Raw genomic sequence first — 20,611 nt, 5'->3', positions numbered from 1 at the left:
ACCTATGCAATGTGTAATGTTCACATAATGATAATTAGCATTCCCATCTCCTTAAATATTTATCATTTTCATATCTAGGAACTATCAGTCTCCTACTCTAGTTATATCTGTAATGTCTAACTAGTTGTTGTAGACTATAGTTACCCTGCTGTTTTACAGAGTATCAGAACCATTTAGCACCTTATCACTGTGTTTTAATGCCTTATGTATCTTCTCTCTATTCCTTCCTCTCCTTACCCTCTCTGGTCTTCAGAAACTTCTGTTCTGCCCTGTACTTCTACATAATTGGTTCTTTTGGCTTCCACTAATGAAAGAGAACATTAAATACTTGTTTATGTGTGTCTACCTGATTTTACTCAGCCCAGTGCCCTCCGGTTCCATACATGTTGTCAGAAATGGCAGAATTTCAGCCTTTTTATGGCTGGATAACATACTCTATTGTAAATGTATACCATTTTTCAAAAATCCTCTAAGATGGAGTGAACTCAATTGACATTCGATTGACTGTATATGATCTTGACTGTTAGGAATAAACATGAACATGCAACCCCAAACAAAATAAACTGAGCTGAAAATATCATAATACCTGACTTTCAAACACTCCCAAGTCATTTATATAGAAACCACATGGCACTGGCATAAATACAGAAACATAAACCAATGACCAGAAAAGAAGTCCTAAAAATAAACATGCATTTTTATAGATAACTGATTTTTGTATTGGAGAAAGGATATTCTCTTCAATAAATGGTGCTTTGGGGCCGGGGATTTAGCTCAGTGGTTCCGGTGCCTGCCTCACAAGTACAAAGTCCTGAGTTCTATCCCCGGTACCAAAATAAATAAATAAACAAATAGTGCTTGGATAACTGGATACACATATGCAGAAGAATGAAACTAGATGCCTAACTCACAACATATATAAAATTTAATTTAAAAAGAATGAAGGGCCTAAATGTAATACCCAAAATTATCAGCAAAAATGTAAATGTCTCAGGCTACAGAAAAGACCTATCCTTTTAAAACTAAACTAGGTTATCATTCTTCAAGAAGTTAATCCTTTCCAGTACATTTTTGTCTCAATGGTGTATTGTTTTCATTTTTAAATTTATTTCTTCAGACAGAATCTCTCTGTGTGGGCCAGGCTGGCTTGGCACTTGCTCTGTAGCCCAGGGTGGCCTTGAACTTGATTTATTTTCTTGCTTTTGTTTTCATTCATTTCTGTTAAGGTCTCACTAAATGTTCCAGACTGGTCCTGAGCTCACTATGTAGTCCAGGTTGCCTTAACAATGGCGGTCATTCCTCCTGCCTCAGCCTCCAGAGTGTTGGCATTACAAAGTGTACACAACCACGCCCGGCAGTCAGTGCATTCATTTAGATCACAGTTTATCATGAGACATTCTCCATTAGCTTCTTCCTTTTGCTTATGATCTGAGCTTTGTTTTATATACCTTATTTCACAGATCTGACATTAAAAATGTTAAAATTTCTATAATCCACAACACTTCACTTTGTCTCTGTTTTTCCTTCAATTGTACTCTAGTAATTACTTCCTTCCTTTAAAAATCTTCAATCCTTTTAAGATGTCATTTTAAAACTTATATTCTCTACAAATTTTTCAAAGTTTTTAGTGGAAAGGTTGATCCAAATAAGCTGATCTGGCATGGGAAACATCTAGTCTCCCAAAATATATCATGAATAATTTAAATTAAAATGGCATTATTTATAAGATTCTGAATTTTTCTTCTATTTTCTGTTATTTTAGCAAGTGATATTTGTTTATTTTAATATTGGACATCCTTTCAGAAAAGAGCTTAATCTGTGAGCTTAAGTTATATGGATAGTTTGTGTTCTTTCCTGAAAATGCGTATTCCTGCTAATGTGAGCACACACACGCACACACACAAATATACTTCCATGCTTTTACAATGACTAAAACAAAAGGCAGCTTATTACAAGGAATATAACTAACCTGCTTGATTACTCTTCAACTATAAGTACCATCAAGTATCCACTGAAATTGCGAATAAATAGAAAAGATTTCTTAAGCAACTCTGATGCCAGGACCTCTCAGTTTTGTTTGTTATATTTGGCAAGACTGGTTTGATACATGAATTGTGAGCAAACTGAATCCCATTTGAAATGTCTTCAAAATAATATTGTATTCTTTTTGGATATTTTGTCCTTTCTCCTAATCAGAGCTATTTAGCTTTTCTCTATGGGGTTTCAAAACTTAAACAGGAAAGGTTTGTTCTTCCTTTATGGTTGTGAAGAGCTTTGATGTGATGAATACTGTGTGAGAGCCTCATTTCAACCACTGCAGTCTTAATAAGGCAGAAAGGGTGGGTCCACAGTCACCTCCTAGCAAGTGGGAAGGGAATTGAGGGATGGCAGGGGGTGGGGGATGGGAAAATGAGATTTAACAAGGTGGAGACTGTGATCTGTTGGATATACATGCCAAGCCCCTAGAAGGGGCAAGATCATTATGCCATATACTACAAACATGTGCAATGAAGGGGCCCAAGGGATAGAAGGAGGGGAAGGGAAGAGAAAGGAAAATAAAAGAGTTCCAATGTGTAATATACACATGCAAACTCATCACAGTAAATGCAATCATTTATTACAAACATATACCAATTAAAAAGTTTTAAAAGTCATTTATCAATGACAACTACCCTAAGCCAACACCTGTTAATTTAAGAAAAGACACAGAGAATGTCAAAAAAGTTAAACTGTGAATACTGCCTCATTTAAAAACTAATTCTAAAATAAATTAAAAAAGAATACAATATTGGTTAAAGGGGCAATCCTATCTCAATAACATTTTACGTCTAGCCTTAAATAATACATGGAAAAGAATTCATTTGGTAAGAATATTTTCACTATTTTATCTGAAATTTTGTTTTGCCTTTCCATAAATGAAGGGAAAGCAGTGTTTTATCTGAGTATTCTCATTGCCTACATGTTTTTCTCTGAATAAAAGGTCTGGCCTTTGTTACATACCTGTAGGCTGAGTAAAGACCCAAATGCAGCTTTTACCTCTCACAGAAATGGTATCCCTGAAGCTTGAAGGACTTAGAACTATATTCAGGACAAACATGCCACTTCACAAGGAAAATAATGTCTAGGCATAAAGAGATCAATGCTATCGAGCATGCCAAGCTAGTTTATAGCAAAGTAGATACATACTTATTTTATTTCACAGTGATCTTAGATAAAAATGGTGAGGATAGAGCCTGAGTGATTTGAAAATATTTGGAAGATTATTTCAGAACACTTTATATGACTTTACTGTTATTTATGTACTCTCTGTCCATTGATGTTGAAATGCAAATAGGAAAAACAAACATGTCTTTCTGTCTTGTGTTTGAGCCAGTCTGTGATCCAGTCTCAGCGTGGACCAGTTTGGGAGGGATGTTCTCTGCTTGCGACCCCAGCTAGGATAGTTAAAGCTGCATGGAGAGGAGGACACTCAGAGAGCGGAGTTCTGCTCTTCCTCTCCCATTTGTCCTTGGATCCCTCTTAATTATTGCTTTACTTTTTAAGACCCTATGTCTTTAAGATGGTGTTTTTGCAATGCAAATAAAATACCTAAGTGGGGGTGTCACTGACTTCATTATCATTCATTAACACCTCCCAAGAATGATTTTGTCACATTAGTTTGCCTGGGAGAGTTGGCCGCTTTGAAATGGAATTCAATTCAGTTAGGATTCTAAAATGAAGAGTTGGGACAGCGTGATAACAAAGTTCCAAACAAATGTAAATGTGAAAACATCTTTTTGTGTAATAAAATATGTTTGGCTGTCTATTAAAATGTACAAGAAAAAAATCTATTGAGAATTCAGGGGCCTAATAAAACTAGCAATTGGAAATCATATTAGAAAGAACTACTCTTCACAGCTTAGAAATCAGAAAAGAACATTTACCAAGGAATGGTGTTATATATTTTTACCTGAAGGAACTGTTTAAACTTTTACACCAGAGAAACAAGTAAATACTAAAAAGTAACATGGACATAAATATGTCTTTTAATCTTACTGCCATAAAATGCAAGCATGTAACAAAGATTAGATTTGAAAAGAAATGAACTTAGTTCTCTTTGGCAACAGTATTTGTACTGTCGTTTCTCTGGACCTACCTGTGTGATCCTGGACCTCCTCCTGTCTCCAAGTTAGTTCTCCTGAGTCCAAGATCTATATATCAGTTTATATCTGTCTCAATCTGCATGTCTTATGGATATTCCAAATTAATCATTCAAAACCATAATTCATTTCCCCAGCCCAGTTCCAAATTTACACCTTCTATTTTCAAAAATAAATTGATAAATGGTACAGTAACCACTAGAAGATACAAATCAAAATCAGGGAAGTCTTGATTTATTTCTTACCTCCTGTTTGCTTTCTAACTCACTCTTTGATATTTCTACTTTTCTTTCCTGGGAAAAGTGTACATCTCTGGTGCACTTCTCCTACAGCCTTACAGCTAGTCTCTTTCACCGTATTCCACCCTTCCTCGGGGTCGTGGTTGGAGCTGGGTCAGGTCACGTTGAGGAAATGAAACAGGCTGTGTGATAAAAAAATGCAGTGAATTTCAGATTTTTAAAGTTAATTATAGTAAAAGACACATTGCCATATGCCCCTAAAATAAACACCTTCACTTCAAACCCACTTATCCTGTGATTTTGCCACTTTCTGAAGCAATTCTAAAAGTCTTCCTTCTTGAGTGTTTTTTGTTAAGCTATTGTGGCTGGCCTCAAAGTCCTGAATCCATTCAAAAAGTTTACCTTTCATGGTCATTTTGATTTGTAGGAGATCCGGAACTTACACCGTGTGAGATCCAGTGAATAAGGTAAAGGAGGACACACTGTGTGTTACAACTTGTGCCTAGAGGTCCCCACATGGTCATAGGAGGTGGTTGAATCTAGAGCGTGTGACTCATGGTGGAACCTAGGCCCCAGGGCACTAGGATTAAGGGCGTGAGTGCTACCCACCCTAAGTGGTCTGAATAAAATGAAAGGGGAAGAAAGACCTGTTAAGGTCCCTTGTCACTTTTACTATCTTCCTGCCATGAACTATTGTCCCTCTGCCACCCTGCCCTGGAGCAAGAACATTGTGAACAGAAACCTCTATAAACTGTGAGCCAAATAAAACTTTTCCCCTTTTACTTTGGATGTTGGATATTTTGTCTCAGCAATGAGAGAAAAGTAACTAAAACATCATGTTTTTCTTTTTGACAAAAATTATCATAAACATTTTTAATCGATTCAGAATATTGAGGCAGCCAGGAAAAGACACACACACACACACACCGAGAAAAAAGGACTTTCAGAGCTACTTTAGAAAACAGCAAGAACAAAAGAGTAGGCCTGTTTGAAGAGAGGAGGATTAATGACAGTATGTCTTTTGTTGCAATAAATTGTTTTAATTTAATTTTTATTTTTGTTCAAACATCATATCTTTTTTTATTTTAAAGAGAAAACACAAGAAGACAAAATGTTTCTTTATACCATCATCTAGCTATTCCTTGTTTTTATAAAACATCGATTATATGTATATATACACATATATACATATATATCTTGCAAACTGCGAAAATGTATCAAATGTAAACTGAAACTTCACTTGAGCAGCACTTTTCAGTTTTTCTGCACAAGGTGGAAGAGGAAGAGGCCTTTCCGATAGCGTGAGCTCCATCTGGAACCCTGGCACAGCACCTCAAAATAGCTGTAATCATGAATATCACAGTGGGTAGGGGACTTCCAAAGGGATGAAGAGCCCAGCCTCCCCGTTTCAACCTCTTCCCTCCCCTGAGTGTGGGACCGACCTAACAACTTGCTTCTAATGCATAGAGAGTGGCAAAAATGATGGGAAATCACTTTTGAGAGTAAGATACAGTAGACTATGAGTTTCATTTTCTTTGTATTCCGTCCTTGTCTCTCCTCATTTGCTCCCTCTGGAAAAGCGAGCTTCTGCACAGGAGCGCATTCTGGAGAGAGCTGAGTGTGGAGATAGGGAGTGAAGAGATCCTGCACCAGCAGGGTGCTGAGGCTGCTGTCCAGAGGCTAAGGAGGAGCCGCTGCCCTTCTCCTGCTGCCCAGTACATGAGCTTAAAGCAAATCTTCCTTCAGTGAAGCCTTGAAATTATTGCAGTGTCAAAAAAGTTCCTTAGATGAGAACTGGCTAAGTGCACTGAGGTTTCTGAACCACCAAAGCCATGAGGAAGTAAAGTCTATTGTTTGAATCCCTGTTGAGTTAGGATAAGTTGTTAGGCAACAATAAACAATTACTACATCAGACTCAAACTTCTGGGGAGGGGGAGAGGATGGTCTTGTATTATATTTTTGCATTAAATCCTCCCCTAAACATGTCACCTGGGTAAATTTAGGCAAAATAGAAACTTTATTCTCTTGGTGTACATAGAATTACAAAATGAAAAGCAAAACATAAAACAACTATAAGAGATGTGTGACTCAAATTAAATGCAGTGAGTTGTGGAAGGAGAATGAAAAGTGAAGGCAAAAATTTGATTCATTTGAAATGAAAGAAAAAAGATTTTTGCAAACAAACATGCTTACTAGTGTGTATAAATTCTGTGAAATGATCTATTTTTTTGCTCAGTGAACACTAGAGTGGAGTCACGGGTGCAGAAGTAATTGTGCGATTGACTTTCAAGTTTGAATTATTTAGAAAAATAAAAGGAATGAATGAAATACTGAGGCGATTACAAACATGGAAAAATTTTTGAATCTGGTGAGGACAAGGGGAAGCAGATAGGAAAATCCAAAAAAGATACTATTTGAGAGAAGAATAATGGAATTGGGTTGAATGTTTTGTGTATATACTTTTCAAATACTTTGAGTCTTCTTTAATTGTTTGCATATATTTTCAAGACTTCTGAGTTTTTGGTACGTTATACAAGTAGCACTTGCTCTGTGAGAAAAAAATTAATAAGCTTAAATAATTCAGAAGACAGAGCTCTGAGCTAGATGTTACTGCAAAATTGAAAGATACTGCAAATTGAAAGATATTCTGAGGTGAATATTGAATTGTGCCTAACAGTGCAGTAAAACTTTGATGTCATCTATACCTTTGCAGCAGGAATGATCCAAATGAGGTATCAGTTATAAACAGTAACATGAGCCTAGTAAGTGAATCAGGAGACCCTAGGTATGATAAATATATTTAGAATCACTCTCTACTATCCAGGAAGTATTTTCAATAACATTTTAATGCGATTTTTTTAATTAAATTGATGATGTAGAAGCCAAAACATAAAAAAGAGAAAATCACAACCAATACAAGTTAGGAAGACAAAATGAAGAGGAAGTTTAGCCCCAGTCAGGGGCTAGAATTACCAGACAGAAACTACAACTATGCGAGCATATTCTGAAAGGGTGAGAAGCATATGGGATTCCCAGATGCTGGACATTCCCCAACACAGAAGAGGAGCAGGAGAGACAGAAATATCCTGTCTTCTCTGTTTCTTTCTTCTCTTCCTATCTATGCCTTCCTTAACCCCAAATCATCCAGAGACAGATGGCAGCATTGCCTGGGACATGAAGGTTTAGTCAACTATTACATCTGGTGTAGCAGGGGAGGAGTATACCTATCATATCCTGCATGAACACAGGTTCAGTTTAAGGAAGGTGATGCCATTAAGTAACATGATAAAAAGAGTGAATCTGAAATAGTGAATTAATAATGAAGAAGACATGGAAATCAAGCAACTTTTTCTAGCAGTATCTTTGATACACACTCCAAGTTCCGGCTCCCTTAGTGTGACACTGCCATGGAGCATAAACTGTATGCTCATTTCATTCTCTATTGTTTCCCCCTTCAGACACACACGTTTAAACACTGCACTGTTTCTCTGGTGTGAAAAACTGAAAATGGAAATAAGGGCTAAAATGTATAATAGATATTGGGATATGGGAAGAAAATGTACAAATGGAAAAGGGAACAAGAAAGGGGGGAGGGAAAGAGGAAAGAAGGGACAAGGAAAAAAATGAAAACAGGAGGAAAAAATGGAAACAAAGCTTTTGTACATAGGGAGGGGAGGGGACTTGAGAGGAATGGGAATGGGAAGAAAGAGGTGGGACATACCATGTATAGGTGCAAATTCCCTATGAGGAGTGATGCCATTAGGTATGCCTAGAACGTACCAATAAATGTTTTGCTATTAAAAACATCCTCCATCACTGCCCCTCCAGCACAGCGTCTTCATCACTGCTGTATCCACAACACCTACAATTCTGAGTGGTTACACCTCCAAATCTGGCTTAAAGTTTACGTGTAGAGGACCGCAGTGCTGCATGCACTCATACCCACCTTCCATTCCAGGACCCACATCTGCTCAGCTCTGTGTATCAGGAAGAGACAAATAGAATTTTGATTTAGCTAAAAAATGGTGAATTCACAACACCTTACTCCACTCTAAACAGGTGTCTGGAAAAGAACACAAGTGGTGTGTTTAATGCTTCCGCAGAGGCAGAGCCCTCCTCCCCACCTCCCCTAAGGACACACGGGTCACCTCCAGTAGCAGGGACCCGGCTGCTCTTCCTTTCTCACCCCTGAGGGCCACACGGTCACCACAGGACAAGAGTTAACACCTGCATTTGCTATCATGAAGAGCTCATGCTCCTTCAGCCTCAAGAAAAATCAATTTTATTGTAACTGAAAACTGCAGGATGATTAAAAATATTTGTTTGTTTATAACATGCCAATAAAATACATGAGTAATGAATTGAAAAGGAAACCACTTACTTTACTATCATCATTGGTTAGTAGATCACAAAAATTTTCTCAGAAATATTTTCTAGGCAAAAAGCAGCATGAAATCTGTTTCAGCTAGAAATAAGCTATAAATCCATGGTATTTGTGGCATTTTCGTTTGCCTTCTGTAATTGTCACACGTAGACCTGAACTTCAATGATTGACCTATTTTAAAGCTTAAAATGAATGTGACTTTGTATATGAAATTCTTTATGAGAGGAAAATGCAGCTTTTAGCTTAGATATTATTCTTTTAAAACTCAGAGGTTTTCTTAAGGGTAAATAACAGATCATTATCTTACTTATTCTTGGGGAAACTTCTTCTTTAGTCTTTGAGGTGACTTCTTAGTTTTTGGCCTGCACTGGAGGGTTGAGTCCAGTTTTCCTCAAAATTGATGAATATCAGAGACTCTGTCAAAAGTATTCAGGGCTCGGAGCTACCAGAACCAGGTGTGAGAGGTCACAGATGCTTCATGATGGGCAACAAGAACAAGTCCCATGTATTTGGAGAGTAGAACACAAAACAAAGTGAAAGTTCAGGGTGGTTTACAAAAATCCTTAATTCCTACTTGCATACCTAGGATCTCTCTGTAGGGATGGTGAATGGAAGAGATTACTTGCAAGGTCATGACCAGTACAAAGGTCATAAGCACAGAAATTAGGTGGCAATGGGGACACCAGCAGCACATTCACCAAATCCATTTCTCTTTAGTGCTGGTTAGGGAATCGAACCATAATTCCTGAGACTACTTTGAAATTAAGTTTTAGGAAAAAGAAAGAGACAAAGGAAGTGTTGGGACTCATAAGTAGATTTGTATATTATGAAGATATAACAACCAAGAAAAACATATTAAAGATGCTAATTGTGAACATTTTCCTAAATTTACCAGTGAATTTCTGGATCAAGTCTAACCTCCACTCTTATTTGCAAAGAAACATACACTATGGATTAAGATGTCCTATCTAAAAAGCACTATATGACCACACATCAGTTGAAAAAGTATGATTCCAGTTTATATTAAAGGTGTGGTTGATTTTTTATTATTCAAAAGCGCACCGGTCTTACAATGTAGTGCGGGCTGTATTTCCTTTCAGAGCCAAGCAGACCTCACTGTTGAGGATAGACAGAAGTCCTGACAATTTGCTCTCATTGCTACACATTTATAAAGATGAAATTAAACATTTACTTTATCCTAAACTTCTGTAAAGTGTTTTTTACACAAAATTTCCATCAGAAAGTGTACCCACCAACTGTCTCTTGGAACATGTCCAGCAGGCTGATCTGGGAAAGCTGGGTTGAAGAACCAAGGAGAAATTTATTCTGACAAAGATTCGAAAAGCTGGGCTGTGGGCTCTTTTAGAATTCAAGGGGAAACACTGACCCGAAAACTGTCGGTGACACAGAAGGGAGCTGGGACAAGGGCCACACGGAGGAGGCACCATGGTCCCTGGACTTTAAGAGACCTGAAATAAGCCCGGCTGACCTCGGGGCTCCGAGGGAAATCACAGGCCACTTTCCTGGGGCTCGCAGATGAGGGGGAGGACTGCGGCTCCCTGGGATGACCAGGGAGGCCTCTGGGCACAAAAGCTTCCAGTGACTTGGACGTTATGGGGAGAGAGTAGGAAGGCAGCAGAGGAGGAAGAATGGCATCAGATAGTGAGAGGCAGGGACTGTGATGGAAACAGACGGGGCAGATGGGAATACGGCCTACACCCCAGAGTGGTAAAGGTGGCTGAGTAGGGAGAGGAGGGTGGGAGTTACACAGAGCAGGGTGTGTGTCACTGTACCAACCGCATAGTGCACAGGGTCGTTCTGCCCACACACCCGCACTCGTAAAAGTAAACATTTGAAAGAAACAATACAGAAACTATATGGGAAAATAAACCCAGAATCTCACCACAATTTTCATCTGAAATGCTAGATTAAGGAAAATCCTAGCCTATTGTTTTTATTTCACTTCATTAAGAATAGATTCAGGGTACTCTTGGAAAAATACATAGAAATGAAAATATTAAGGTAGTTGGTCAAGTAAAGCAGTTATGAAAGAATAAACACAAAACCAATCTCTTGCTTGGACTATTTGCTCTATCTCCTAATCTCTTTCTCTAGTTCTTTCTGCTCTTTGGTATTTCATTATTCCCACAGTAGCCAGAGTGCTTTTTATAAAACATAAAACAGATTATGTGAGTCTTCTGCTGAAACTCCTCAAGTGCTTCTGTGGCACTTAATTCCTCAGCCTGGCTTATATAAGTCTGCATGACCTGTTCCTCACTAGCACTCTGACCCTGCCCACAATGCTCGCTTCCTTGTGCATCAGGATTGACCCCAATTATATTTCAATTCCTGGAACGTATTTATACTCATTCCCAGCAGATACTCTTTGTAGTTGCCATGTCCTCTGCCTGGAAGGCTCTGGATCTGGACATTAGTACTATTGTCATATTCTTATAATTCAGATCTTAACTCTGTTATGATACCTTCCCTGATGAGGATTTCTCCAAATACCAAGTCAAAGCAGCTTAACGGTCCACTTCCTGACACGACCTCTTTCTGGGTCAGTCAATTACATCACATGTGCATTCTCTTAACAATGCTGTATTTCCAAAATTGTAGTGGTGTGAAACAGATTGATTAAATGAACAACAGAATATGAATTAAAGGTGACACTTTTGTTTCCCTCTGATAAAAAACAATCTCAACTGAAGATGCTGATGTTCAATAGCACCTTCTTTTTTTCCAAGTAGATGGAAAAAAGTATTGGGAAAGACAGTCAATGTCAGTGAGGGTGAGCGGGTGATTACCATTTACTGGTTGATGTTTATTTTAAAAAAATAACTTAAAAACAGTATGCAGACATAGCAAAAGTAAACCAATCAAATAGTGCAAATAATACACCCATCAAATCATCACTAACTTGTGTTCAGTTCAGTCCTTCCACAGGTTTGCTGCACGCATTTCCTCTTGTATTTTGGGTTTTCATCTTCTTGTCTTGATTTTTTCATTAAGTGTTGTCTTTTAAAATATTGACCATTTTAATGTGATCAGTGGAAATGGTATATTGTAAGTAGTATATTTATTCATATGGAATTAAAAAACATTGCCCTAAATTTCATTTACTTAAATTAAAAATTTAAATGTTTTCTAAAATATCTTCAAAAGTGCTTGCCATTATACTAAATATGTGATATTTTAACAAAATCATATTGTTTTATACCTGGCCTTTGCCAACTAAAGCTCAGCAACCAAATGCAATTGCCTTTTTATTTCTAAATGGATTCAGACCCACACCCATTTCTTTGTGTATTGCCTATGACCTCATTCATAACATATTGACAGAAAACTGCAAGAGACCGGATGGCCTCCAAAAAAGGGGAAAATATGTTTTACCTGTTTCTTTTCAGAGAAAAGTTTCCTCATTCCTACTTTGTGCCATGAACTATATTAAATTCAAGGCACTTTTCTGCATTAGCTTTATTAAGACACAACTGTCTCCCTTTCTTGTCTCATATGGTATAAAGATTACCTCTCAAGAGCTCTTCTTAGACTTTAAACATCAATGACATTGGCAAACAGACAGACTTTGTTTTTGATGAGTTTCTTAGTAAAACTGCCCATTAACAAGTTACTTTGTTTAGCAGGAAGCCAATAAGTCACAGTGTAAATCAGTAGATTATGCTATTTTTAGCTTTCAAGAAATGACTAGTGTCTCTGAAGAGGTGGGCAATTACAGCCATTGCGAACTGGGTTTGTACTTGGAAATAAAGCTGTTCAATTTGTTATACACAGCTGCAGTGCCCCACCCACTGACTTCATATCTACACAGTTTTAAAAATGGAAGTTAGAAAATTTAAGTGTGATGTTTATATGAATGTTTAAGGTTATATTAATCTACTTCATTATTAACATCTTGACATAACATTGCTCATAAAGGTAGGAAAGCTCTGGTTTTAACAAGTAAAGTTTTAAATTTTGACAACTCATTCCAAGTAAAAGGATGCTCCTAAGACCATTGTTCTGAAATATCTGGAGATGATAAAGGAGTAAGTTCATTGGTGAATTCCCAACCAAAGGACGGTTATGGTCATGCCAAGATGAATAATGAGTTTTCCAGCACCATAGAAGTGACTGAGACAGTTGTCTATGATCTTACAAATGCTCTTAATTTAAAGACTTCAGACCCCTTTGGGAAGGGGTTATGGAAGAGTAAAACTGTACCATCTGTAACTGGGTTTCTGACCATAAATACTAGTTATGACTTAAGATCAAACAAAAATAATACCAAGTGCTTGAGATTTCTTTGTCAATAGGATGTCAGCAGCTGACCCCCACTGGTCTCTCTAATCTCTGCTTTAAACTTCCTGGCAGCTCCCTCCAACCTCTGCCCAGGCAGCTACGATTTTCACAACAAAACTTCAGGGCTGAGCATATCAATGTCCCCACTAATTTCATGGTCATTGCCATCAAGTGAGCCTGAGTATGGTGAGACAACTCAATTTCAATCCTATGGTCCAATTGATGTTTCCTGTTTCTACAATCATTTAATAACTGTGCAGCAAAACCAATCCATTGCCCTCCTAACCCGCTGGGCATGTGGAGTTTATGTGTCATAGAGGAAGAGTCTGCCCTGGACAAGCATGATAATGAAGCTCACAGCATGCACATGTGACAGGATAAGTGACAACCTAGCACAGAGCTCTCACTAAGAAAATATGCATCGCGGACACCATGATGCCCCTGTTTCTTCCTCTGGCTCATTATCATTTTCAAGTATTTATCCCCTTCATCTGAGAAATGAGGAGAAACTAAACTAGATGAGCCATTCACCCTCACTCCTCGGTCTTTTTTCATCTTTCAGTAGAGGACGTGGCTTCTCTTTCTCAGAGACTCATCTCTCTCTGTCCTCACATCACTGTGTACTCTTAGAGGTGCTCTTCACTGTTCTCTTTTCTACTTTCTGGATAGTTCCTGGAAATATACATGATGTGATCAAAATATATGGTGAGTGTTTACATTAAAATTATTACAGTAGGAGACACACTGCCATTCATCACTCTCAAAATACCCTCTTCACTTCGAACACATGTATCTTACTGTTTTTGCCCATTTCTGAGGTTGTTGTGGAAGCCCTCTTTTGTGAGTGTTTCTAGGAGGTGTGATAAAGATACAGTGGATGCCACTGTGGGTGACATCCAAGAGAAAGTGGACCCTGTGTCCTCATCTGTCTTGCTCACCAGACCTGTACCATGTGACTTCTGGCTCTTCCCCAGAGTCAGAATAAAGGATAAACGTTTTGAGTTGATTCACGATGAGACAGGAGCCATGATAGAATAACCCATGGCATGAGAAAGGACTTCCAGAACTACTTCAGAAAGAAGCATGGGCAGAGGGGTGGGATAATGTGTGTGAAGGGAGAGGGAGATTCTGTGGGGGGTTATGTTTATTACTGTAATAATTTTTAAAATTTAATTGTTCATTGCATTTTTTGATTATATTTTGAACATTCTCTACTTAGGAGTAAATCTTGAAGACACACAATGCATGTTCTGTGGCTCCTTTTGCATGAAAGCAGCTGCTGCTTCCACTTAATTTAGGGCAGGGTGTTTAGGGCTTCACATCTTTGTTGCCTGCTGAGCATTTCACCACTCTACTAATCTTAGGACAAATTTCATTTCTTTTTCAAAATGAGTGCCATTTCCAATGCTCACTTTACCCTGACACTAAAATTTCATCTCTTCATCATTAGACATTTAGAAGCAGTATTCATTAAACATAAAAATAAAGCAAGTGAATTCCTCTCCTGGCATTTTTGGCCATGGTTACAGCTATCCCACAGAGAAGAAAACACATTGCATGAAAAAAGGAAATATTTCTTTTTACCAAGACACTCTAGGCAACTCATCTTTTGAAGCTCAAAGACAGCACCAAACCTTAGGAAATATGTCTTTCCCAATGTTAAAAATCATTTTTTCCATTGACTACACCTTAGAACAGTCCTCACTGTGGTAGTTGCATACTCAAGATTTAAGAGGCTATGCCATGATATATTTAATTTTATACTTCTATTTTCTCTCTCCTGTCCCAGCCTCCCACTTCCTGTGGTATCTGTAGGGATTTCAAAATTGCAAGTGCCAGATGGCAGCATTATCATTAAATTTAAATGAATTTCATTTCTGTCAATTATGAAACAGAATAATCAAAATTGTAAGTTTTTCTATTCTGAATTTTGTTTACATGAAAACAGAAACTTGTGTATGTAAGACGTTATCTACATGAATTATGGTATTTTTCCTCTTCTAATCTTACCTTTTATGACTCTAAGTCTTGGGTGACTAAATTTCTTCTACATATTAGTGCACCTCAAAAGAAGAATGAATTATTATCTACACTTTGGTCAGAAAAGCTTACTAGTTTTCATCATATTTGAATCTAAGTGCTAACAGGAACCTGAGCCTGACCCCAAACCAATAAGAACAAAGGGGCACTGAGATCTAGTAGACACACACAAGTGCAGACATACACGTGCACAAACACACACACAGAGTCATGCACATGGCGTTATTCATCTCAGGGTGGATTCCTGCCTAGGTTGAGGTCCCGTACACACTTTAGACCCCTAGGGTCATTGAAAACATAAAAGAGCAACAGAGGACCCACTGTACAGCAGATGAAGGCCACACAGCTCAGCAGCTGGCTTGGCAGGGGGAAAGTCAAGGTTAGAAAGTCCAGTATCCTAGCTATCTGTGGGCCTGCTGGAGAATTGGGTTTCTTTCTTGCTTGTCTCAGAGTCAGAAGAGGGCAGGTATATTCTACGTGCTTGAAGAAAATGAGAGAGAAAAAAAGAGATAGGTAGCTCATGGCAGCATCAGAGAACCTGCACTACAGGAGAGATACCACTGGGAACAAAGGGAGCAGTTACAAGATCAATTCTAGGGAACAAGCACATCTGCAAGGATCAAATGGAGTGACCCCAAGATCTGTAACCAGGCTGACTGCTAAAGGACTTCATCTGCTTGGAGAGAGTCCATAAAGAAGGAGAGAGAGGTTTCATTGTTGTTGTTGTTGCTTTTATTTTTTGTGGGTTTTTTTAGTGCATGCAACTCAAAATACAAGGTAATGGGACATGTAAAGAAAAATTGAGTTCAACAATTCGATACATGGCCCAAACAAAGGACCAAACCCAAAATGAAACAATGCAACCAACAAACAAAAATCCACAAACAAAACCTATAAAGTAAAAGTAAGCTATATGTTAGAAATTGAAAATAACTGTCATAAAGATGCTCCATGAGCTCAGATAAATACTGCATCAGCAACATGAAAATGTCAATCATAATATAGAAAACATTGAAGAGAAACTCAATGAACTTTTGAAAAATAGAACAGCTAAAATTGAAAATCCACTAGATGTGTCCATGAACTGTGAGAAGACATCAACCAGGGACTGGGGAATCAGTTTCAGTACATTCAGTACAAGTTCAGTACTGCTTTGAGTACATTCTCCAGGGGTTCACACATTGGGGGAAGTTGTGGTGTTGGGAGTTGGTATGAAACCTTTAAGAGGGAGGCCTAGTGGGAAACAGTTAGGTCTCTGAGGGTGCTCTTTGTGGAAAACAGAGTCTACACAGATATTGTGAGATCTCAGTTAGTACTCAGGAGAAGAATGTTAGGAAGATGGAAGCAGTTGTGTCCAGCTCTCTCTGGCTCCCTATCTTAACCGGTGACCTCTTCCTCTCACACACACTCCCGCCAATGTGATGCCACACAAAATGGCATTACACAGGCAAGGGGGCCCCAACCAGAGGGCAATGCTCTTTGGACTTCAGTCTTTAAAACTGTGACCTCAGTAAATCTATTTTCTTAGTAAGCATTCTAGCATTAGGTTCTTTGTTACAGCAATGAAAAAAAGGCTAATACAAAGAGACAATGAACTTGAAGACAGATGTTTTGAAATAAACCAAATAGAAGAGAAAAAAGAACAAAATAAGAAAGAATAAATGCAGCTTATGGGATTGATCAGATACTATTAAGGGAGTCTGTGGATCATAGAAGTTCTAGAAGGAGAAAATTAAGAGAAAGTGAAAGGAAGCTTCTTGGAAGAAATACTGGTAGACAATGAGGAAATTTTGAAGGTAGCAAAAGTAGCTGATTGTAAGCTAACAGTATAAGAGGATTTCTAAACAGAAACCTTGAAAGACAGAAGGAAGAAGGATGGCATATTACAAGTGACAAAAGAAAAAATAAAAACGCTTCAATATAGGAAAAGTATACTTGACAAATATGTCCTCCGACAATCATGGGTAAATAAAGATATTGACAGATAAACAAAAACTGAGGAGTTTACAATCACTAGACCTGCTTTATAAGAAATCCTATGGGAAATATTTCAAACTGAATTGAGTAAACACCAGATAACAACAAAACAACATCAGAAAGTATAAAGCTTACTGCAGGATAAATATGTAATAAACAGAACTATAATACTAAATGTAGTACCAAAAAACTTGTAATTCTGATGCATAATTTAAAATACAAAACTATAAAAGTATTAATAAAATATAGTAATAGATATATAGTTTAAAAAGATACAATATGTTACATTAATGATATACAATGTATGTGGAGGAAGTAAATGTATAGGTTTTTAAAAAAATATGCAATTAAAGTTAACTTGTTACCAGTTAAAAATAAATAATTATGGTTTATGGAAACCCTATGGTGACCTTAAAGAAAATATCTATAGGGGATACGAAAAAGGAAATGAGAAAATAAATTGTCACTATAAAATTAATGAAACACAATGTAAAATATCAAATGAGGAAAAGGATATGAAAATGAAAAAATTTTTTAAAATGACACATCTTTTCCATCAGTAAATGATTTAAATATAAATGGATCAAATGTCTCAATCAAAAGACAGATTAGTTGAATTGGAAAAAAAGAAATCTGTCTGCTCTCTAAGAGGCACTTCAGATTTAAGGACACAAAGGCTTGAAATGAATGGTTGGAAAAGATATTACACACAGATTGTAAACAAAAGAGATCAGAAGTGCCCATAATTATATCAGGTGGAATAAACATCAAGTCAAAAACTGTCCCAAGATGAAAGGATAGATATTATATAATGATAGAAGAGTGAATTCACCAGGGTGGTATGTGATTACAGATATGCATGCATTCAACTTTAGGGTACTCAAATATATGATGCAAAAACTGACAGAATTGAAAGGAGAAAGAGCAACATGATAATTCTTGAAAATTTAATATCTCTAAAAAAATTAAAAAGAGGAACTCACCTACACTCTAAATAAATGAAACTATTTGGCAAATATTGAACAATATACAAGAAGTTAGCAGAATATACATTTCTGTCAAATGCAGACAGAAAATTGCTAAAATTATTATAACACATTTAAGAAGATTGAAATCACATAAGCTTATTTTCTGAGTACATTTAAATGAAAACAAAATTCAGTAGCAGGAAAAACTTACAAAATTCATAAATACGTGGAAATTAAGCAATTTGCTCTTAATTAAATGAGGAAAGATGCAATAAAAATTATAAAATATCTTTATTATAAAAATAAATACATAACTAATCAAACTTATGAGATATACCATAAGCACTATTGAAAGTGAAGTTCATAGAAATAAATATATACCTTATACAAGAAAAAAATCTTACATAAATGAACTTTAAACCTTGAAGAAACATAAAAAAGAAGAGTGAATTATGACCAAAATTAAGCAAAGGATGGTAATAATTTCGGTTAGAGTAAAAACAATGAAATAAAAAAAGAAAATCAATAAAAACTGTCACAAAACCAAATGATTTATTTAAAATATTTTAAAATTACATTCTTTTCTAAAATAACAGAGAAAGAGTCCAAATAAATATGATGAAATGTGAAAGAGGAGCTATTATTACTGATGCCATAGAAATAAAAATATCATAAAAGCTACAATAAAATGTATATATTCTTGAATTTGATAACCTGGAGAAAATTGATGAGCAGAGAAAACCTGCCACATCTGAATCTCAAATAGATAGAAAAATGTAAATATATATATTAAGAAGACTGAATTAGTAATAAAAAAATCCCAATAAGGAGAAACTCAAGGAAATAAGACTATGCTGGAGAACTCTGACAAAATTGTAAAGAACTAATGCCTCTCAAAGTTTTCTAAAAAATTGAAGAGATATTTGTAAGCTCATTTTATGGTGCCACCTTTTCTCTGCTATCAAAGTTAGACAAATGCAATACACAAAAACATAAACCTAAAACCCATACTTCCAATGAATGTAGATATGAAAATACTTGACAAAATACTAGTGAACAAAATTAAGTAATATTGTTATAAGACAATATACCATGGTCAATTAAGATTTATCCCAGAGATGTAAAAATGGTTCAACATATGAAAGTCAGTAAATGTGATATACCAAATTAACAAAAAACAGAATAAGAATCACATGATCACCTTAATAAATGCAGAAAATCATCTGACAAAACTCAATACCCATTTTAATTTTTTAAAAATACCAACAAACTAGGCTTTGAAAGAAATTTCTTCAGCATAATAATGACTATATAAGTAAAGCATATATCTATTTAATTTTCATGGTTTTATTGATGTAAAAAATGAATATTTTATGCTAATATCATAACAAAGTTTCAATCCTGCTCTCATTATTCCTTTTAAAACAGTTCTAAAAATCCTAGCTGAGCCATTAATAAAGAAAAAGAAATAAAATACATCCAAATGGAAAGAAAAAATTGAAATTATCTCTATTCACACAGGACATGATCTTATATGTGGAAAATATTAACCAAGAAAGTGAAATACTAAAATACATTGGTTCTTTCATCTGAGAACATATTCATGGATAGGCTGATGTTGAAATTTTGGCACATCCTTGTGTACACAGAGAAGCGGATTCTGCAGTGAATAGAATACTAACCAGCCCCAAGCCACAAAGTGAGTTAGAGCTAGCAGTTACTCCAGGTGCATAGAATGAAACAAACAAAGAATAAAAAGCCCCTGTAGCAAATTCAGCACTAAAGCCACCAACAGGCCTTTGGCTGGCCTGGCTCAGTGAGAAAAGAAGGACAGGGATCAGAGTTCGTATAGCCAAAGCAGGCCCCAGATGTGACTTTCACTTCTCCCCCCATATATGGTGGTTTCTAATACTAGAATACTGGAAAGAAATTTTACCAATGAAAATACTTTGGTCTGGAAGAATTTTTTGATTCATTTTTTTATTTCTAAAACTATTTTTCTTTTTTTTTCTTTCAAAAAATGTGTAATCTTTCACTCTTTCTCCATTCTTTCATAATCTTTTTCTTTATTTTTATTCTTGATTCTTCTTTCACTCTTCTTCTTTCCTGCCCTTCTAATTTTTCATTATTTTATTATCTTTCTTTCAGTCTTTACTAATACTTGACCTTTTGGTTTGATCTACATTATTTTTACAATTTTGTTTTCTATTGTCATTTGGTATTGTAGTAGATGAACTTAATTGATTTTTACTTTATTTCAACATTTGGTTTGTTTTTGTGCTTTCTTTGTTATTGTGGTTTTTATTCTCCTTTCAGTGTATTTCCAGGGACTGAGCTCTAAATGAAGTGTGGTATCTAAAAAGAGCCATGTACAAGAGAAATAGAAGAGACATCCATCTCAAGAAGAAAACAGACAGATCTCAAGATTGAAACACAAGAAATGTAACAGACCAAGACAACATAACTTTGTCACAGATTCATAACATTTCAATAACTGAATTCAAAGATATTGATCAGATGAAATACTGAACTGAGAACTCATAATATAATTTTTAAAATAATCAC

This window comes from Heterocephalus glaber, unplaced genomic scaffold (genome assembly GCF_053883595.1).
Source record: "Heterocephalus glaber isolate CG9 unplaced genomic scaffold, H.glaber_assembly_v1.0 deba00000594, whole genome shotgun sequence".
In the NCBI taxonomy this organism is placed as follows: domain Eukaryota; kingdom Metazoa; phylum Chordata; class Mammalia; order Rodentia; family Bathyergidae; genus Heterocephalus; species Heterocephalus glaber.
Note: the sequence above shows the minus strand (reverse complement) of the source record.